The following is a 22407-nucleotide window of genomic DNA, read 5'->3' on the forward strand; positions in this document are numbered from 1 at the left end:
CCACCTCCGCCTTGTGAGTGCTGAAGGTTAGCAGTGTGGCCACACTCCCAGCTGTAAAGTCGCCATTTCCTGCTACCTCCTGCAGGCCTAAATCTGAAGTGTCCTTTCTGTGTTTACAGGAAGGCACTCAACATCTGTTGGGTTTTCTTAAACCTTGTGCATTTTCTCTCCTCCTCTTGGCCTAGCCCTTTGTTTTCTTGAGTATGGTCAGGTGTCTGGCACACAGGTAAATGTTTGTCAAGGGTCACCTGTGGTGGCTAGCATTTCACTGCCCATTCACCTGCTGGGCGCAGGCTCCAGTTGGTAGCTGGGGCTGTCTGTTGAGTGAATGGGAGCCCGATGAGGCATTATAATATAAGCCCTTCTTGGCATTTGCAGGACTAGTGGAGTAGTCCGGTTCTCGGAGGTAGACACCACAGGGGAGGCAGAGGCAGGGGCAGGGGCTAAGGATGAATAAGGCCAGAGAATAAATTCTGGCCCAGAAGGACTTCAGCCTGATCTTGCCCCTAGGTGAGGTGTAATTTTGTTTCTATTTGAGTGAATATTTCACGCATCCAAAGGCTTTGGGTAGCACTGATACATAATTCAGTGGTGTGCAATAGGTTACTAAGGGCCAGGTTAAAAAATGTCCACGTTGTAATCCTTGTGAATATGTCTTTTATATAGGGAGAAAGACTTGGCAGACATCATTGAGGATCTTAGTCTTAGAAAGCTCTTTTTTTCTTGGATTATCCCATTGAGCCATCACCATTCATATTCTCTCTCTCTCTCTCTCTCTCTCTCTCTCTCTCTCTCTCTCTCTCTCTCACACACACACACACACACACACACACACACACACACCTGTGCTGAAGAGAAATGAGATACATGTATCCTCAGACCTGAAAAGATGCTCACCAGAAGTTGAGACCAGAACTCTGTTCCAGCGTCAGTGTTAGGCAGTTTCTGCCCAGGCCCAGTCTCACTCCCTAATAAATTTCCGGTTTCCACACGCACATTTACTTTTTACCTTGGCTTGTTAAACACTTTTATTGGTACCATTGTAAAGCATAATATAAAATCTCAGGCCCTTAGCCACCTTAGGAAAACAACTGTCATTTATTGTCTGCTAACCAGGTGAGCAGCTTCCTTGGGAGCAAGGGGTGGGGTGGGAAGGTGGGGATTCAGGGAGTCACACGTGATGTAATTGTGAAGAGCTTCCGGGAGACAGGGGAGCATCACCCAGTGGGTGACAGAGTCAGTAATGGTTTCTGTTTTGTTGCAAAGCAGGTAGAGGGGAGGGCAGGGTGCCCTAGGCTTACCCCAACAGAGTAGAAAGGCCCTAAGTCACTCTTGTATCAAAGCAGAAGGCGGGGACCCAGTGGTGTCACCCAGGAAGGTGGGAGGACTCCTGAAGGGAAAAGTCGCAGGACATTGGGGTCCAGAGGACATTTTTTTTCTTAGTTCTAAGTCTAGGGATTCATTGCACTGAACGGTGCTGGGAGAGCAGAAAGGAAGTGGAGTTGTGTCCCTAGGTCTCGCCAGACACGGTACAAAACAAGATGGGAGATGGTCTGCTCTTCCTCTGAGTTGCTCTGTGTTCGTAGAGACATGCCCGGTTTCTGCTGCTGCACACAGAGCCCACAAACGGTGCTGCTCTGTCATTTGTGGTACCTCGATGTGCATTTCTACTCTGAGTGAAAAATCCTTGACACATAGCTGGAATGGTTTTTTTTTTTTTTAAAGAGAACAATAATAAACAAAAAGAACTGTTTCTTAGTTTGTCATTTTAGGAACCAATGTTGGACGGTCTATAGTGACTCCGCAGTGTCTACCGTTTTCTCCCCTTTCCGGCTGTAACCAAGGAGACGGAATGGAGTTGCACATGTCTGCCATTGATATCAAGGGAGGGCTTGTCAGTTTCCTGCTAAGAGGATTAATAATGGGAACTTTCTAGTGAATTAATTTTTATAGAGTTGCAGTAGTTTTAAGGAAATATCAACCTTACATGCAGTTAACAATAAACTGTGTAAATTACTTTAAAAGAATATACATTTGCTAGGTTCTTTCCCTCTACTTAGGTTTTCAAGATGGCCTAGCCAAGCACCTTTAAAAGTGCTATTTAGGAGCCGGCGTGGTTGCCCATGCCTTTAATCCCAGCCCTCACTCAGGGAGGCAGAGGCAGGTGAATCGCCGTGAGTTCCCGTCAGCCTGGTCTACCAAGCGAGTCCAGGACAGCCAGAGCTGTCACACAAAGGAACTCTGTCTTGAAAAACAAACAAGCAAACAAAAGTGCTATTTAAATAATATTTTATGTTTATTTAGTATGTGTGTATGTATGTGTTGGGTGTACGCACATGCCATGGCATGTATGTGGAATTGGGGAGGACAATTGATAGATCCAGTTTTTCCCTTTTACTGTCTAGGTCCCAGGAATTGGCATCCGCTTGCCAGGCTTGGTGGCAGATGCCTTTATCCACTGAGCCATCTTGCCAGAGCCCCACCCCCACGCCAACTCCCCAGCATAAAAACCGTGAGGTTGCCATCCAGGATGGCTGCATCTTTGTGCCCTTTGCCCTCTACCTCTCTACCCTCTCACCTCTCACAGTTGTGCCGTTGCCCACTAGTGAGTTCTGGGTGACTTTTTTCCCTTTTCATCTGCATGAGTGGTGTTAGCGTGTTTGTGGTGTGTGCTTGCTCTTGTGCTCTTGCATGCAGCGCACGTGTCTTAGAGGCTTGGGACCCATCTTGGAAATCTTCCTCTTGTCACTCTTCCACTTTATTCTTTGAGGTAGATTCTCTCAGTTAATCCCAGAACTCACTTTTCCTCGAGTCTTGCTACCCAGCATGCTCCAGGGGTCCCGTGTTTCAGATACCCGAGGCTGGCATTGCAGGCAGGTTGCCTCGTCTGCTCAGCATTTCCATGGGGCTTGTGGATGTCCGAATTCAGGTCTTCTTACTTGTTAGGCAAGCGCTTTAACCCGGAGTCATATCACCCTCCTCCCTCCCCTCCCCCTCCTCCGGTGCATTTTGTATGGTTCTAGAGAAATAAATTCAATTGCAAGAGGAAGACCAAATGAAAGATAAAACTAAAGCCGTAAACACCCAGCAGACAAGTCAGTGATCAAACGAAATGTGGGACTCACAAAGGAGGGAGCAGCTCGGGTGGTTTCTGAAAGAACACACCCAGTTAAGGAAGTGCTTAAAAGGAAAATTCCGGGAGACCCTAATCTGTAGTGATGGATGCTGTTTCCACGTCATGTTTAGAACCTTATCTTGAATCATATTTTCTGGTTGACGTTTTTATTTTTCATTTGGAAGCAAGTGCTTTTTTTTCCTAGAAAATGAACTCCCAGCTTCCTTGTACGGTACAGTGTCAGCTCCCTCTGCCTCGGGCTGTCAGCTCAGATGGGACGGTATTGTGACACGTGAGAGGATGGTGATGAGGCAAGAAGGGGACTTGCTCTGTGGTGTATCGCAAGGAGACATCAAACAGTTTGTCCTGGGAAGTGATGGCCGTGACTCAGAAGATCCTACTGAAGTCGTATTGTAATGTAGGAAACGGTTCAGAATCACTGTCTGACATGCGGGCAGCCCGGACCCTGACTCTGACCTCACTCTGTGGCCACATCTCACTGAGCGGTTTTTTTTTTTTCTCTTTTTTTTCTGGTGCTGAGGACTGAACCTAGGGCCTGTGCCGTAGGCAGATGTTCGTAGGCAGATGTTCTTCCACTGAGTTACAGAGCTGGACCCTCTGTCCTTGCCACAGCTCCTTCCAGGTGATGCTTTCAGGACTATCCCTACTTTTTCATGCAGAAGCACTGATCTGTTTCTTCATTGACTGGCAGTGGATCGGAGTTATTACTCGTGGTTGAATTCTTTTTTATTCTTACAGACTTCCCCCCACCCACCCACTCACCCATGGCTATGTGGCTAAGATGTGGCCAGCACAATTCTTGCGTTTTAAAAGCCCTCCATTGTGACCGGAGACGAAGCACATACATGTAGAGAGCTTGCCTAGCATGTACAGCGCTCTGGGCTTGAACCCAGTGTCACAGGAGGCGGAGTGTTAGTGGCGCCTGTGTGTGATCTCAGCACCCAGGATCAGAGCAGGCAGAAAGAGCAGGCATTCAAGGCCACCTTTAACTGCATTGGAGTACAAGGCCAGTCTGGGATACAAAGACAAATAAGTGAGTAAATAAATCCAGCTTTGAGCCCTTCTCTGTTCCTTCATCAAGGAGAGGGTGTGTGTGTGTGTGTGTGTGTGTGTGTGTGTGTGTGTGTTTGCTATGGTTCCTAAGGACAAAGGAGATTTAAACTTTTAGGACAGATATTGGAGTATTACTTTCGTCTTCAAGATTGGACACCATCACTTGTTCTCTGCTGTTGACTCACAGCCAGCTGTGGTCTTCCCAGTGGCGATGTTTTCACAAGTGAAGTGTCATTGATAATGGCTTGGTGGGAAATATTTCCTGGAAGCTTTATGCTTTGGGTGTTGGGGAAGAGACTGTCATAATCAGCATCGATTTTCCTCCCTCTTTTTGTTTTCAGGCAGGCCAGCTCTTGAGCTATCAGCTAGCTATTAATGGAGTGCCCTTACTCTGTTACTCCTGGGGCAGTTAAGCAGTTAAGCATTGTTTTTCTGCAAATGTAAACAAGGGCTTAGACTTGTGATTCATTTGGCAGGATTGCTCTGTATTAGGAAAAGGAAAATATCTTGGAGAGGGTGTAGATTTTATAGATCACAAAAGTAGCTTTATCCAGGGAGCTGGAACACGAGAAGGCCTGTGACGTGTGTCTGTCCGTTCTCTTCTCAGGTGAACTGTCCTGACACAAGGCAGGCCACCAGAACAAAGCGTGAAAGGAAGCAGCCGGAAGCAGAAAGGGAGGCCTGTAGCCAGGGCTTTAAATCCCTAGTGCCTAGAAAACAACTATCAAAATAAATTATAGAGCAGCCATCGGTAAAGACAGGTGGCTATTCCTGTGTCTCTGGCCTCGCCACCCCTACCGTTGGTAGTTTGACATTGATCTGTAGAAATCTCAACTTGGTGAGGTGCAGGTTCCTAGTGTCAGTGGAGGCCAAAGTCTCTTACTTAGTGAATTGGCAGAAAGGAAAGCCAGCACGTTTGTCTTAAGTCACTCTCGACTATAACCAGAGGACTCTTTGATTGAAAAACAAGAGTGAGCCATCATGCATTTGTAAGATGCTTCGGAATCTGTCTCATGTCTTTGCATGAAAGTTACTGATCTGAAGCTCTGTCTCTCTCTGTGTCTGTCTGTCTGTCTGTCTCTCTCTCTCCCAATGTTAAGTGCATGTGTTGGCTGCATGTGCACCTGTGTGTGGAGGTTTGGGGTTGTCCTTGCTTATTATTTCTGAGGAGCTGTCTACCTTGTTTTTTGAGACAGGGCCTTCTGTTGAAATCTGGGGCTTGCTGAGTAGACCAGGCTGGTGGCCAGGAAGCCCACCGGCCTGCTCCCCACCCCCACCCCTCGAGTTACAAGTGTATGCCACTAAGCTTGGCTTTTTACATGGATGTTGGGGCTCAGATGTAGGACCTCATACTTTACCAGTGAGCATGCTACAGGCCAAGCCACCCCCCCCTAAAGCACCTTTTATATGTGTATTATTTATTTCAGAGAAGTCTATGCCTCAGAGCTCAGGAAAGGCCTTCTCATGTGCTAGGTAAATAGTCCTGGGTGGTACTGGGCTCCCAGTCTACAGAAGTGCATCTAGGTGTTTATACTTGCATGCCTTAGGTGGGGGTGGCAACCCCTTAGCCCCTCAAGTCACGCAAAGGAGAGTGGTGACTTGGAAGCAATTTGGACCAACGACCTACAGAACTTGGTTTCCATCCCCAACCCATCACTGACTAGTGATGTGATGTTGTTTTATACATAGTGACACGCCCTTTCTCCTAAGTGTCTTGCCTTACCTGGGATGGTAGCATAGGCAGGAGATCCCTTCTGAGCTCCGACTTCTCCACTGGCCCCGTGGGCTGCCCCTGGCAGGGAGAGTTCAGCCTTGAGTCCTGCTATGCTGCCGCTCCTTCCTCGCTCTTTTCCATAAGAGATCAGCCATTCTTTCTCTTGCTGTGGTAACAAACAAACAAACAATTCCTATCTGTGGTGGTTCTGGAACTTTCTCCTCACACTAGAATGCTGTGTCCTCACATTGCTTTGGTTCGTTTTTCATTTACTGAACAAACACCTTTGAGAATCCGCTGATAGATGCTTAGACACTTCAGAGTTCAGTAAGACCGAGGCCCTGTCTTGAAGAGGCTGTGATGCCTCCAGTGTGTTCCATCAACCTTGGGTGCACTTACACATGTATGTGAAATTACAGGTGAGGCCTGGTGTTGGGGGTGGGGTGGGTAATTGTCTGTCCTGAGCTTTGCTGTAGCATTTCTCCCTCACCAGTGGCTAGAAAATTATAAGTAGAGAATTCTGTGCATTTGCTATGCGTTTTCCATTTTCCTCAGAGATTATGATGAGAATGTCAGGTGTTCCTCTGAGGAGCATTCTCTTCAGGTTGTGCAATGTCTGCTTAAGTGTTTCTCAACCTGTGGGTGGCGACCCCCCACAGAGGTTACAGATCAGATATCCTGCATATCAGATATTTATATTATGATTCATAACAGTAGCAAAATTACAATTATGAAGTAGCAATGAAGTCATTTTATGGTTGGGGGTTACTATACCATGAAGAAGTATATTAAAGGTCACAGCATTAGAAAGGTTGAGAACAGCTGGTCTCCCTAGGTGTGTTTTCCCCACGAAGCAGCTCAGAGTTGACTTTTATTCACAGCTACTCAAACTGTTGCTGCTTCTCCATCTGCCTCTGGGCTGTGAGACCAGTGTGGGTGTGCCTTGTGAAAAGCAAGTGTTAGAAAATGGCGCACTGGCCTGGTGGCACACACCTGTGATCCTAGCACCCACGGAGGCAGAACTCAGAGATCTCTGTGAGTTCAAGGCCAGCCTGGTCTTCAAAGCAAGTCCAGGACAGCCAAGGCTGCCCAGAAAAACTTGGCTCCTAAAGTTCCTATTTTAAATTTCTTCTTCTCTGCCTCTTCCCCTTCCTCCCTTTCCTCCTCCCCCCTCCTCCTCCTCTCCCTCCTCCTCCTCTTCTTCCTTCTCCAGTTTAAGAAGGTGGACTTGAGGCCACCACCAAGCATTTTTAGGAAATCTGTTAAGGAATAGCTATTTCAACAGAATAGGCTGGAAGTGACAGTCCAGGTTTGTAAGGCAGGCAGAGGAGGTGCGGGGGAGGGAGAGAGAGAGGGAGAGAAAGAGGGGGCGTGGGGAGGGTTTTACACAGAGCAGATACTTCATGCCTGCAAGACTCACTATCTGGGTCTTGGAGAGAAATCACCCACTGAGCTCAGTGTTGGAAGCAGAGGAAAGAGAAGTAAGCCTTTGCCTGGAGAAGCAGCTAGATTTTCATGGTGTTTTGCACCATCCGTCCTTTCTTTGTGGGACGGGGTAAATGGTTGCCTCGTTGATTTCACGTGGTCAGGCATTGAGCTGAAGTGAATCCTCCAGCTGGGAGACTCTCAGTTCTGCACCCGGGTTACTCGGTCGGTCCTTGTGTTTTCTGCCAGAGACACTTTCCGGAGAGTATAATTGTATTCTACATTTCACCTCTCTTAATTCTAGGTTAAGTGTGCAATTAAGGGAGATAGCATGCTTAGTTTTCCCGTGGATCAGGACCAGTTTAAATTCTGAATGGAAGTAATGTAATTGTAGTGTCTGCTCTTGGTCCTTGAAATGCTTTGACTCAGTAATGCATTTGTGCCTCCGGATTTGACAGGTGTGATCAGCAGGTAGCCAGTGCAGAGGACTTTCTGGATCCTTTCTTAGCCACCCAGTTACCTTTCTTTAGTCAGCCAGGCTTAGCAAAACTGAAGGCATATTGTCTTCTTGTTATATTAATGGCAAGATGCTGTGTTTGTTATTACGTGGTGTTTACAGTTACGATACTTATTGAGGAAAACAATTTAAAAATAGAGTAAAATGAATTAACTGTAATCCGTAAGAGAATTCTGTAGTTCTATGGAAACAGGTGTGCAGCTCAAATAATATGAAGGTTTTTAGAAAGTTTTATTTTTTTTTATGTGTGCATGTGTATGTTTAAGTATTTATATATGCCACATGTATATAGGTGTCCGCAACCAGAAGACAGATCCCTGGAGCATTAGGTACTTGTGACCTGAGTGACATGTGTGCTGGGTATTGCACTCAGGTCCTTTGGAAGAACCTCAAGCTCTCTTCACCACTGAGCCATCTCTCCAGCCCCCAAGATAGAGTTTTAATCATAACAAAAGCCAGTTTAGGTAGTTTATCAGAGCAGGTTGCTGTACCCAGGGACCCATCTCGTAAGGCCGTACGGCTTTCTGAAGCACTGTTGAGCTCCGTAGCTAGGTCGACAGGAGCTTGCATTTCTCCTCTTCATGTTGAGTATGGAGAAGTTTGCCTTTGGAGTTGGACGTTGCTGTGCTTAGCATTTTACCCAGGTTTTACTTACGGAAGTACCAGCCAGTATCAAATTAGCATTTTACTCCATTTTCTGTCTACTAGAGCCTTGGAGTCGGTCAGTAACTAAAGGCAATTAGCTGTGTTGTATGGCAGCTGAAATATTTCCTGGATTGATCTTAACGGTTCTTGACTCCCACAGGCTGTGGGATCCAGGTTCTCTCTGTTGTAGGTGTTATGGGCATCATTGGCCCTGAGAGCAGAGGCTGGCGGCCTTAGGTGCCTGTTCAGCTCCGCCCCTCTGCCGTGGAGATGCCTCAGCTCCCAGTTTGGGGTCTCCTATGAGGGATGTGGAAGAGGACAGATGTTTGATGTCCATAAGCTTTTTATCTCCCCACTTTGTTTGTGCTGACAAAGCTCTTGGAGTCTTGCTGAACATTGAGTGAGTGGAGATTTCTGTTGGCAAAATGGTACTTGCTGGTTCTTGGGAAGTGTGCCACAGGCTGGCTCCGCAGGATCTTTCCTACAGCTGTCTGTTCACTTCTCATAGGAGCTTGGGGTGCAGGCGCAGCGCTGTTCCACCAAAAGAATGCCGGGCACATTGTTCAAATGATGGAGACAGCTGACTCGAGCCTAGCTCTGAGCACTTGGGATACAAAATCAAGTGTAGACTCTGGCCTGGGGGCAGGAGTGAACTGTGAGAGGTTGGTGAGCAGGTAGTGTTAGAGAGGAGCCACTAAAGAGAAGGTGTGAGTTAGAAAGCTTCTGGTAACTTCTGGGTAAGCCACAGGATGGGGGTGGGGCTGAGCCCTGATTGTTTGCTGTTGTTCTAACTAGATCTATCAGGGGGGAAAAACGTAAGTCAGACTTTTATTGTATTAGAATAAATCTGATATTATAATAGCCTTGATATTATAAAGTGCTGTCATGTTAAGAACATGTAAAGTCACCTTGTAAACGGTGCTGATCACTGTATTTTTGTGGACACTGCTTTATGATGAAGCATCACTCCTCAGGTGGGCGAGCTTGCTCTGAACAGCTTCTTCCGCTGTTGATCCCGAAGGCTTCTCTTCCGTCTCTGGCTTATATACTGAAGTGCTCAAGGGATTTTTTTGGACGAATGAGGTAACAGGTTTATTACGCCTGTGCTGCAGACATTAGGCCCTGAACACCCATCACACCGCGTTGTATTGTTTCTGTGATTGGGTATTTATGTAGGCCGGCGTATAAACCCGTCTGGAGGACCTGAGTTAAGTGGACCGTGCTGAGCTGATGAAGGGGTCCAGGGGTGGTGAGAGGGGCTCAATAAAGAACACCCACAGAGCGGGCTGGAGTGGTGGTAGCTTGGTTGGTAAAGTGTTTGCTGAGCAAGCTTGAGGATTTGAACTTGGAGCCCCAGGTTCTACCTAAACCCCAGGCAGAGAGCATACCTGCCGCACCCAAGAGGAGACAGGACAGCACCCCGGGGCTTGTGGGCTAGCTTACCTAGCTGAGTGTGTGAGCGGTAGGTTCAGAGAGAGACCCTGCCGCAAAATACAAGATGGAGAGCCGTAGAGGAAGACGACCGACATCAACCTCTGGCCTCTACACATACTTATCCATGATTTATACACCTGTACATGAAACACATACACACACACACACACACACACACACACACACACACACACACACTCACTCACTCACTCACTCACCTACTCCACCTTCCTAAAACAGAAATCCTGTAAGCATTTCTGTGGGTGTTCCAAAGCAGCCTTCACTTGTGCCTGCCTTCTTTGTTGATGGATTCTTTGGGTCAAACCCCCTGCCCTGGGTAAGAGGCCATTAAAATCGTCAGTAACACTGAATGCCTACCAAGGGCAGAGAGCTAACTGACTTGCTACATCTTGACTGTTGAGTGGATTTTGCTTCCCTTCAGCCTGGGTGGGTATGATTTGCATTTTCCCTAAACAGACAAGCGGCTTCATGAGGATCGCCTGCAGAAGCTCATTAAAAAGCAGCGCCAGTCCTGACCCTGCCTCTAGCAGCAGGCCCCGACTTGCAGAGGCCTTGTAAGTGGATTGTATTCCCGTGTCTGCCAAGCCTTTTCTTCACTCTACTGTTGGCATGAAAGCTTGGCTCTAGAATATTCAGTACAAGTGTCACTTACGTAGCCCTCAAAGGAGCTGTCGAGGGGCCGAAGGACCTGGAAGAGGAAAAATTCCAGTACATGTGTTCCGTTTTGTTTTTTTGTTTGTTTTTGTTCTTTATTTTTTTGCTCTGCCGCACTTGTTGGAATCAGTTCATACTAAGAATAAGCTAAGGATATAAATCAGTCTCTGGTTTGAACACCTTGACCACCTCTAGGGTTTTCTAGAAATGTGGGGGAAGACAGGGCTTTGTACACTTGCTGCTGTTTCTCTAAGAAGTTTGCCCCTGGTAATTTCCCTGAACTGCCCTTGTTTGTGCGTGTGCTGCGCCTTGGTGAGCTGAGGCCTTTTGGGAAAACAGCCTTTGCAAGGGGCCGAATGGCACAATAGCTGGCCGGGCTGGCGTGTGGCCCGGGGTAAACAGGGGTGGAAGCTTTTAGTGTGGTTTAAAGATGCTGGCCTGTCCCTGGCATCTGCTGTAATTGGGCAAATGGTTTCGGACTGAGCTCGGCACTGGCATTCTGTTTCTTGTGGGAGCGGCTGGTAGGAGACCAGAGTCCCTGTGAGCTGGGGACTGATCATCTGGTGTATTTAATGCAATCCAGTGTTATCTTGGGAGCAGTTTCTTACTAATGATGCTAATAAGGCGTGATTTTAGTGCAGGGCGGTGCTGGGTTATTAGAATGTGAAGGCTGAGTAGGGGCCATCACAGAAATGTCGTGGCACTGCAGGAGACAGATATTTCATGGAAGGATAGTGATGTGGACAAGACAGTTTTGTTTTTGTTTTTGGTTTTTTTTGTTATTTGTTTTTTTTTTTTTTTTTCGAGACAGGGTTTCTCTGTATAGCCCTGGCTCTCCTGGATTCTCTTTGTAGACCAGGTTGGCCTCTGCCTCCAGAGAGCTAGGATTAAAGGTGTGTGCCACCACACCCGGCTAAGACAGTTATTTTTAAAAGGATGCGGAAACCCATAAATGTGATCAGTTTAAGAGTCTTTAAAAAAAAAAACCAATTCATTAAAATTCTTATTACATTTGTTTATTTTTAGTATGTTTATGTGTGCTCACAAGCATATGAAGAATAATTTTCAGAAGTCAGTGTTTGTTAGAGCTGGGAATTGAACTTAGGTCCTCAGGTTTGGCAGCAAGTACTGAGCCATCTCACAGGCCCTAATTTAAGAGTCGTCAGGAGCCTATATAGTGTGAGCTCCTCAGCACCAGTGAAGCAAAGCATGTGTCTGCTAGATTTTTAAAAAAGCACCTACTCATCCTCCTTGGAGGATCAGGTTTTTTTTTTTTTCTTCTTTTTATTCCCTTCTTCAGCCAAGTTAGCCTTTTCCTTCAGGGATATGTTCAAGCCTGTCACCTTCTATCAGTGACGATTCTGATGGATCATTCTTTCCACCACTGCTGCCTCACCCTCTTTTTTTCTTAACTCAGAATGGCTTATGCAGCCCTGCCTCTGTTTTCAGCTTGCTGAGAGACAGACAGAACACTTTGTTGTAAGCCACCTTCATTTGTTGTGTCACCCTGAGCGTGAGGTGGATGGCATAGGTTGAGGGTGAAGGGAACGGAAGCGTTCCCTGCAGGCTTAGGGCTCTTTGCTTATTTTTGAAATGAGAGTTCTTTGGTGCCCCCCCCCCCGCCGTTTTCTCCCATTTCCTAGTGCACCCGCCTCCACATTCAGTGGAATGCTCTTTTTTTTTCCCCTTCAGTGAGGGGGGTATGAGTGTCCCCTGACAGGGTGGTTTGAGCTGCATTTTAATAGAAGCCAAAGAGGGGCAAAGTCTTGCAGAAAAATCAGTGAAGCAGGAAGGGGGGCAGTTTCCATTCTGAGGAGGCCTTGGGACAGGTGGAAGGCTGGGCAGCTGTAGGGGCGGTGACTTAGATTCAGCTGTTTGCGCTGGTGACACAATCTGTTTTAAATCAAGATGAAGAAGAAAAGCATTAACATCATGATAGATTACTAGGCTAACCCCAAGAATGTTAATTATGCATTCGAGATGCATTTTAACCCTTGTCACAGTGGCGGTTAGTAGGATTTTTGTGGTGGGTAGATTCATCTTGCTATCTAAATTCTTCCTCTTACTTTTTTTTTTTTTTTTAATAAAAATTCACCTCTCTCCCATAGCCTCTGGATTAGGTTTACAGAGACTTCCTAGCCTTGTCTCCTGTGGTGACCTCTGGTCCAGCGCGCGTGCGCGCGCTCTCTCTCTCTCTCTCTCTCTCTCTCTCTCAAATACTTTTTATTTAATTTTTAAATTTATGTGCATTGGTGTGAGGGTGTCAGATCTTGGATTTACAGACAGTTGTGAGGTGCTGTATGGGTGCTGGGAATCGAACCTGCGACCTTTGGAAGAGCAGGCAGTGCTCTTAACCACTGAGCCATCTCTCCAGCCCCCAGCCCTCTTTTTAACCAAACCCATCCATCTCCCCATGACAGCTTTGTCTGACTGGATTCCCAGCCTCTCTTCCCATCCAAGTGCTCCAGGATGCCCTCTTGGCACCTTGACACCCAGCCCAGATGTTCTGTTCACTCCTGGCCCCCTCCATCCCAGTCATGGGCATGGACTTCAGACTTGCCTTAACATCTGTGCACCTCTATGCTTCACCCAGTTATGGTCATGAAGTTGCTCACCCCCAAACGGTGGCTTTTAAAACAGCACCGGAGACTGAATGTTTGTGTTCTTCTCAAATCGCTCTGGTGAAAGCGTAACTTCTAATGCTGCTGGGATGTGAGGCCTGGGGAAGGTGATGAGGCCATGAGAGGGAAGTCCTCATGGATCAGTTACTAGACCTCTCCAGCATGTGACCTAAAGTGCCATAGGTGCCAGCATCTTCATCTTGGCCTCGGTAGCAGCTTCTAGAACAATGAGAAATAAACGGATGTGGCCTGTGGTGTGGTCACAATAGGCCCCAGCTGAGACAATATTAATCACTTATTTCCTTCTTGATTCTGGGGGGTTGGTGAGTGGGCTCAGCCAGGAGTTCTGGTTTGGGGTGTCTCACAGAGTTGCTGTTGGGAGGGTAGGTATTGCTGAGTTGACCCCAAAGGTTTCTTTGCTCATAGGTTTAAAATTTGAGCATGGGGGGAGTCCAGCTGCTGGGGCAGGAACTGCTGAGCTGCTGGCAAACTCGCAGCCTGTTTTCTGGACGTGGCCTCTCCTTGTGGGAAGCCTTTGTTGCTGACTATTTTGTTTATCAGCACAAGGTGCTCTGAAGTGAGTGAAGAGCCCACCTCACCTTGGAGGTCCGTCCCATTTACTCAGGTAGGCGGACTGCTTACACTGAGGAGTGGGCAGAGAGAGAGAGAGAGAGAGAGAGAGAGAGAGAGAGAGAGAGAGAGAGAGAGAGAGAGCGAGCGCCTTAGATGTCCCACGTGGTGGGAGGGATGTGAAAGAATGTGGAAAACCTGGTGGGGTTTTTTTTTTTAATTGGGGAACAAAGCACACTTGACAGAATTTACTGTCTCCGCCTTTTTTTTGCGTATAGTTCAATGACATTAATTTAAGTACATTCAAATTACTTTGTAACCGCCACCCTCACTTGCCTCAGAGCACTTCTCATCCTGGCATGGGACTCTGTGCCTGTGGGGTGCTGAATTTTCCCCTCTTACTGGTAACCAAGGTCCTGTGAGTGGGGCTATTCATTTCCCTGGGAATTTACCTCACACGTAAGGACAGCATTGTATTTGGCTTTCTGTGGCTTAATTCGATAAGCGCGATACATCCAAATTCATGTTTCAGCCTGTGTAATAATTAGTTCCCGTCCGTTTTCCAGAGTGTATAGACATTTTGATGTTCCAGCCATCCACTCATCCTGAACACGAGGGGCTTGCTGTTTAAATAATGCTGCCCTGATGTGGGTACATTGTAAAGCGTGTTTTACGTCACAGTGACAGTTAGCTCTGGCTTTTCAGGTCTTCTTCCTCACCGGGCTGGAAATCCCTGAGGGTAAGGACAGTGACTTTTCATGTGGAAATTCCCGGGCCTAGCACAGGCACAAAAAGTAGTTGTTGAGTGAGTAACAGACAGATCGCTGGATTAGTCTTAGCTAAACCTACCAGGGGCAGAATTCACTTCCGAAGTGACTGGGTGTCGCAGATGCGACTGAGGAGTTCTGAGAGCAGTCCCATTCAGCACTGCTCTGTTGTAAAATGTTTAATGGCCAGCACGGGGACAGGGCATTTAAGAAAATCCATGTTGTAAATTGCGCTTGGCAAATAAGACATGAACTTAGAAGATGGTGTTTTAAAGCTCCCTATACTTAAAAAAAAAAATCATCTGCTGTGCTTAACATGTTGCTCTTATCCCCAGGAATGTTCTGTGTAATGCAAGGGATTCTGATGTGAAACCACTTCCTTTGCTTATTGGTTAGCCTGTTTTTAATTAAAATGCAGTCTTGATACTGTCATGCGCACAGTGTGTAAGAGGGTAGATCTGGTTTTCATCAGTTGGTTCATGTCGAGCCCCTCGAGGATGCGAAGCTGAATGGCAGCAGTTTCTTCTAAAGCATAGACCCAAAGTCAGTCTTCTCGACTCGACTGTGGACACCCGGGAAGGAGAGAGGCTGTAGGAAAGAATAAAAGAGGATGGTGGATGGTTAGCAGGTAAAAGTGATTGCCGTGCAAACCGTATGACCTCATTCAGTCTCGGATTCTCACAGTGGAAGAAATAAAGCAACTCTTAAGGTTTTTGCTTTACACTTGTACAGAAGGGGGGTGGGGGGGAAGAGAATATGAATGTTCTCTCCCTTCCCCCTCACAGACTACACACAACAACAACAGCATCAAATAATAATATAAAACATTTTAAATGTTAAAAAGAAAAGCTTTAAGTCTGGTATTAGATGCAGAATAAACAAATGTTTTGAAAAGCACCCAAAGAACAGTGTGTAGGGTCGCACCTAAGGCACAAGGCTATGCAGGCTCAGCCTGTGACACAGTGGACTTTGGAATTACATGGAGGCTCTGTTCAGCTTCCTAGTACACTTCACAGGCAGCTGCTTTGAGATACAAAAGAGTCTAATGTTTGGTCCAATCCTGAGTGTACCATGTCGGCTTCTGCACCCCGCTGCTCTCAGCCCCCTATAAGCACCCCCAACTGACCATGGAAATGCCCCAAAGCAGGACACAGGACACAGCTTTGCTTCTGCTGAGACCCATGAAGTACCCCCTGGACTAGTCATCTTGCAAGCTTCACAAGTTATTTCTTTCATTAGTTATTCTGAATTTGACAGTGCCTGTGAAATCTCTCTGAACTCAGAGAGCCAGCCTTTTTCTTTTAATTTCAGCTTTCTGAGAAGCTGCGGAGAGCAGTGCAGGAGCCCACGGGAAAGTTGCAGAGACTCTTAGGTTAGGGCCAAGTCAAGGATTGGAACAGTAGCTCCAGAACACTGGGACCTAATCCCTGAGCATCGTGAAGACACCGTCTTCTCAGCATGTGCATCCAGCCCACTTGGCCCTTCATTTCTTGGTTTTGCTTGTTAGTTTTATTTTTAACTTTTCAACCAGTCCCATGGATATGCCTTTTGTGTTGGTGTGTGCCAAGCAAAAATTAAAATACCAGCATGGATAGTGCTGCTAACTGACAGTGTGGGTAAACCCTTTAATTTGCTGGCTAAAGTTGGCAGTGGGCCACTAACTGGAGCCCCTTGTAATTAAATGTTTGATTCTGCCTTTAGGCGTGTTCCCGGCATCCTAGGATCCTTTATGTGCAAGCTCAGTCTAGTGTCAGCCTTGGTGGAGGACAGTGTAGTACTGCAGGTGGTGGACAGAGGAAATGACCCAAGCATTGACGAATTAGTAAGGCTTTTATACAGCAGGGCCATCCGACTCTGAGCAGCATCTTTCCTATTTTATAAGACCTGCAGCATAGGGAAGCCAAGGCATTTACTTGTTCCTGAAGCTCAGAGTTTGGTAACGGTGCTACCAAGCAGTTCAGTTCTGGTTTCTCTTTTCGTTTTGTGTCAAGCTTTTGTGTGCATTAAAAGCAACCGGCCTGGGAAATGGCATTGTTTATCCGATGGGGATGAGGCTCAGCGTTGAAGCTTGGAATTCTGGGAGAAGTACATTTTGACTTTGTCCTCGATGAGAAATGCAGTTAGGTTGACCCCAGAACAGCAGTGGCAGAGGCAGAGCATGAGAGAGCATTTGTAATCTCTTTGCAGGGAGCTCAGACTTCAGAGAAATCTGGTTTATTCCCCACCCCCCACCTTGGGCTTCTTTGCAGCTCTACCCTTGTATCGCCTTGTTCCTTGTACCCCCACACTCCAGTTCTGCCCCAAGGGAGAATACGCGCCCCATATCTGGGACTCAGGTTTGTCTGATGGCCATAGGGAAATCTCAGGCAGGATTGGCCCCACCCTCCTCCCTCTGAACTCTATTTAGACTTACAGGAAAAGATTTGAGGCTTTTTGCAAGCTTTCAACTCTGAGGTATTTTGGAAAGCTGTAATTTTGTTTGTTCCCTGCTGTATGCTGCGGCTTCTCCAAACACAAGTGTGATTATTTTCTGCATCCTTCCCATAGCAAACATATCTTCCTGGACTGCAGGCTCCAAAAGTAGGTTCTGGAATGCACTCAGCACATAGCTCCTGCTCCTTGGCGGTGGCTGTCTCCACCGTGAACAAGCCGGCTGCAGTGCCTGGCCTGGATCTCCAGGTGCCTCCTCATCTTGCCTGGGCACTTGGCCTCCACATGCTCAGCAGCCAGACTTGCCCCGTGTGCTGCTGATTCCCCGGAAGCCATGAATTACAGCCGAGTGATTATGAAACGTACTTGATGATAATGAGGTGGTTCTGTGTAATAGCACTTTGCGTGGACTTTATTCATAAATCAGCAATTTGTGGGAGACCATTGGTGGGTGGCAGAGACGCTCACGTTGGACTGTTGGATTACTGGGATTTGAATCCTAGATTCTTCACTCCCCTGTACCCCTAGGAATTTTATTCTTTCTTTCTTTCTTTCTTCTTTTCTTTTCTTTTTTTGGTTTTTCGAGACAGGGTCTCTGTGTTAGTCTTGGCTATCCTGGACTCCCTTTGTAGACCAGGCTGGCCTCGAACTCACGGCGATCCTCCTGCCTCTGCCTCCCGAGTGCTGGCATGAAAGGCGTGCGCCACCTTTGTTTCTAAACTGCTAAAATTCTAATCCACTTGGAATTTATTTTGGTATAAGAATTAACTTTGGATGTAGCTGTTCCTTTCAAACATTTGTTTAATATGTGTGCTAAAATATACATAACATCAAACTTACCATTTCAGCCATTGGTGGATATGTGTGGTGTATGTGTCTCTTCCCATGCGTGCATGTACATGCAGAGGTTGAGGGTTGCCACTTTTCCTCAGTCCCTTCCTTTATTTTGAGGCAGGATGGCTCACTGAACCTGGAGTTCACTGTTTGCCTTGACTGGCTAGAGATTGCCTGTCTCTGCCTCCCCAGCTCTGGGATGGCAGGCATAGAGCAGCGTGCCAGCTTCCACATGGGTATTGGATATTTTTTCATAAGACCTCCTGCTGGCTATACAGTGCTTTACAGACTGAGCCATCTTCCCGTTCCACACTTTTTGAATTTTTATGTAAGCATACAGTTCAGTGACATTGAGTACAGTTACAACTTGTTGACCTTTAAGCTGTGCCCTAGAAGCCAAATTATTTTAACTTCCTGTGTCACACATTCCTTTCTGTAAGCAAGAGGGACACCCCATCAAGGTCTTGCTTGTCTAGATTGTTCTCGAATTTTCATAGTCCTCCTGCCTCAGCCTTGTGAGTGCTGGGCTCTCGGGGGTGTGCCATGGAGCCTGGCGAGGTTGTTTGTTAACAAGATAAGACTTAGAAACCCTCCATGTTTATCAGATGGCTGAGTGAGAGCTCACTTAGGATGTGGCCACGAAGGCTTACGCTGCCAGCAGGCTACTTAAGAAGCTTAGAGTTTGGTGTCACATGCATGCCCTACACACCACACATACATATATCGGAGCAATTACTTTTCACTCCTTCATGACGAAGACAGAGAATTCTTATTGTAAAACTCAAACAGTTTTGTATCCTTTTTGTGTTGACTTTAGCACAAGGCTAGTAATGTGAACCAGGGGAGAAGTTTTTTTTGTTGTTGTTGTTGTTTTGGTTTTTTAAAAAAACATACTTAGATTGCAAAAGAATTAATAATACAAAGATAAGATGTCTTAATATTCATATATAAAACAATGCAGGAGACTCGAGGTGAGGGAGAGCTTTGGAATATATTTTGCTATCACCTGTTTTCAGAGCCTTAAAGGAAATGTATTAAGTTATAAGTAACAGATATTTGTTACTTACAAGGAACTCAATATGAGGAGGTGATGTGCCCAAAATCAGAAAAAAAGAAAAACCACGGGAGGATGGTAAGCATTTTGCTTACACTAAATCTTTTGGAAATTTTATGTGTAAATATCATACGAAAGTTAAGTAATTGTCCCACCAAGCCAAAACCATTTCTAGTTAAAAAAAAAAAAGTGTGAGTTGGTTTATACTTTTCAGTCAGCCATCTTGCTCTTTGGTTCAGCAAGGAACATCCAAGTTCATTTACAGAAAGGATACAGAAATTGTTCAAATCAAGTCTTTCTAGCTTTAAAATTCATGTTCTCACAATACTATATTCAGTCGCCATGACAAACACGCCTTTCTTAGCCATGCTGTCCTAGCTAAGTGTGAACTTTAAAAATTGGATAATCAGGCACTTTTTAGACAGTTTACTCTTTGTTTCATATTTCGGGGCTTGAAAAAGAAAAGTTGCCCAAGTTAAAACCCATGGAAGGAGCCTAACTTTTAGGTTGGCCTCTTAGGTTGTTTTGGTGTGTGTACTGTTGTTTGGAGAGTTGATAGTAGCCCTAAGTTTCTAGAAAGTAAGTGAAGAATACCTAATTCTATTTCATCGCTCAGTTCCACATGCCGGGCCAGGGAACCAGGGTGTCAGGGTGACACCATTGTTATTATGGCATTAAGTAATATGTGTGCAGATGATGCTGGGGTGGGGGACAAACCTGGGCCTGGGGTCAGAAGGTATGAAGCTCAGAATCTTGCAATTTCCCCTGCTTTGAGAAGTGCTGACAGAAAGGCACTGGCCCAATGGAGTAGCCGCTACTGGTGAACTCTTTTCTAGCTCTTTCTCCCTTCCTTGTCATGTATTTTTGGGTGACCTTATATTCCTTATTCACAAAATGATGTCATTCTAGCTCATATTTTGCCAAGACATTTCTTGTGGACCTTTAACCCCCAAATCAAGTGGAGAACAGGCCCTGTAACTTGGCCGTCCACCGGCGACCTTAAAACGCTGTGGTAGATACAGGCACCGTGGTGACTCCTCTCTCACCTCCAACTTTTTTTCTTTCCCGTGTTTCTTTTAGCAAGTGGCACACTTCTGGGCACTGTCTTGCACGGGCTAGACTCCCCATGATGCTCCTCACCTTGCAGATTCGACTGCCGCTTTGCAAGCGCCTCGCAGATTTGACTGCCGCTTCGCAAGCGCCTCTCCTGTGCATCATCCCTTTCTGTTTTCCCTGTGTCACCTTCCCCGCTTCTCCTCGTGGTTGCATGTGGATGTTCCTCCATGGGTCTCTGCTGAGTGCCAGCGCCTTGGGTCTCAGCCGAGCTACCGGTGGCTCCTCAGAGAGCTACTGTCCTCCCGTTCTGCGTCCTGGCTGTGCCTGCAACCCAAGAATGATTCTCCTGCGTGCACCACAAGGCTCCCAGGTCCTTGTCCAGGGACTCACCCACAGGGCCGTGCTTCTTGGAAACCTTCCTCAACCTTTGTCAGCAGAGTGGGCTTTTCACCACGTTTAGAAACGGCCCTCTAACTTTCTGTCCATTGTCTTTTGTCTGCTTGTCAGTCTCCTCCGTCGGACCCAGTGTTACCATAGGTTATAAATTAAGTCTTCACTCATGTCCGTATATACCAACATGACATATGTGTCTCACAAATGACATTCCCCTCACTTGTGACGGGGTGACTTGATGAATGTTGTAGTGGTTTTTGGCTGGGGTGGGAAGGCACTTAGGAGTTTTCCCCCAGTACCCATGACCTATTGCTGAGCAGCCTTCCATGATTTCCAGATGGAGGTGCTTTTGTTTTTATTGCCCCCCCCCCCTGACATGATGGGGATTAGACTAGGGCTTTGCACATGCTGGGTGCTTTAGAACATAGCACAGCCCCATCGGCTGTGTTCTTTCTCTTCTAAAGGATGAAAGGATGCCCCTCTTCCTTTGAGCTGTTCTCGCCCAAGTGCAAACATGCCGAGCTATTTCTTCCCTGTACCAAGCCTTTCCTGTTTCACTTTATTTTCATTTATCTAAACCCACCTTGGCATATCGCTCTCCTAAACATTTTAAATTGTAATAGCTAGCGAATGCTCTTTAAAATTTACAGCATAGTGGAGTGTGGTGGCGCATGCCTTCAATTCCAGCGTTCAGGAGGCAGAGGCAGAGGCAGAGGCAGAGGCCTCCCGTGAGTTTGAGGCCAGCCTGGCCTACAGAGTGAGTGCCAGGGCAGTCAGAACTATAGAGAGACCCTATCTCGAAGCCACCAACCAGCAAACAAACAGTATTAATGCTCTCATGCTTCCGGGATGTGAAGTAGTACATCACGTTGTTGTGTAGCCAGTCTCCAGAATTCTGCATCTTGCAAAGCAGGAACTTTTCCAATTAAGCACTTGGCCCGTTAAGTGAGTCCCCTCCTTTCTCACTGACCATTCGGTTATCTTCTTTGTTGCCCTGTTTCTGTATGCTGAGTGCTCCTCAGCTCAGCGCTCCGCCATCTTCTCATACCCTCGCTGCCTTCCTTTGTGATTTTTCTGGGTTTGTGTTTGTTTGGCTGGTTGTTTTGTTTGTTTGTTTTTTACCGAGACAGGGTTTCTCTGTGTTAGCCTTGGCTGTCCTGGACTCTCTTTGTAGACCAGGCTGGCCTCAAACTCACATCGATCCACCTGCCTCTGCCTCCCCGAGTGCTGGGATTAAAGGCGTGCGCCACCACGCCCAGCCTTGGTGATTTTTCTAGAGAGATCTTAACTGTGCCACTCGTGTCCTGACAGCCCTCCAAATAGGTTTCCCAAGTTCTCACCTTGCATGCTTCCCTTCTTCGTGCCTTTACCTGTGTGTGTAGTGGACATCTCCAGTAAAGACTCTAAAACGAGCTTTACCTGCACCCGGTGTCTGCCCGGACTTCTATGCCTGAGGATGGTCACTTCATTCTTTCCTGGAGGAGGCCCAGCTGGCTACTCTTGTTGTATCACAGCCACATCAGCCAGTCCTGCCAGCTGTGCCTTCAGGGGCTGAATCATTACTTTTTTTTTTTTTTTTTTAATCGCTGTGACCGTATGTGACAAGAAGTAACTTAAGGGAGGAAGGGCTGTTTTGGCTTACAGTTAAAAGGGACGCAGTCCTCCATTTCAGGGAAGCCGTGGTATAAGGAGCAGGAGGAGGGCAGCTGGTCACACTGCATCTACAGTCAGGAAGTGGAGTCCGGCTATAAAACCTCCACATCCGCCTACAGTGACCCACTCCCTCCAGCAAAGGTCCACCCACTGAAAAGACCGACAGCCTTCCCAGCCTGGGGTCCAGCTGTTCAAACATATGCACATATGGGAGGCATTTCACACCCAAAGCTCAACAGGAGGCCTAAGCTGAGCCTGGCCACTTTGTGCTACATCCATCACTCGTGTTCTCTCACACCCACCGTGTCCATCCAGCTCTTCAGTTTAGCTGCCCTCCTTCCTAGCCTGTGGCAGCAGCCCTCAGCTGCTCCGGCCTGTGGTCCTTCGGGCTGAATACACCTCTAGCAAGAGCCTTTCTAAAAGTGAGTCA

At 46.8% G+C, this 22407-nt stretch overlaps 1 protein-coding gene and 1 long non-coding RNA gene across 5 annotated transcripts in view; both read left to right on the plus strand.

The window, feature by feature from the left end:
- LRCH1 (leucine rich repeats and calponin homology domain containing 1) overlaps positions 1–22407 on the plus strand; it is a 181462-nt gene that overhangs the window by 48828 nt on the left and 110227 nt on the right. The window lies entirely within an intron of this gene.
- Positions 13671–14111, plus strand: LOC311589149. The gene is made up of 2 exons (XR_014776430.1): positions 13671–13870; positions 13913–14111. It is a non-coding gene; the product is annotated as an uncharacterized lncRNA (long non-coding RNA).

Source organism: Acomys minous (assembly GCF_964271855.1).
Source record: "Acomys minous genome assembly, chromosome: 18".
Lineage (NCBI taxonomy): Eukaryota > Metazoa > Chordata > Mammalia > Rodentia > Muridae > Acomys > Acomys minous.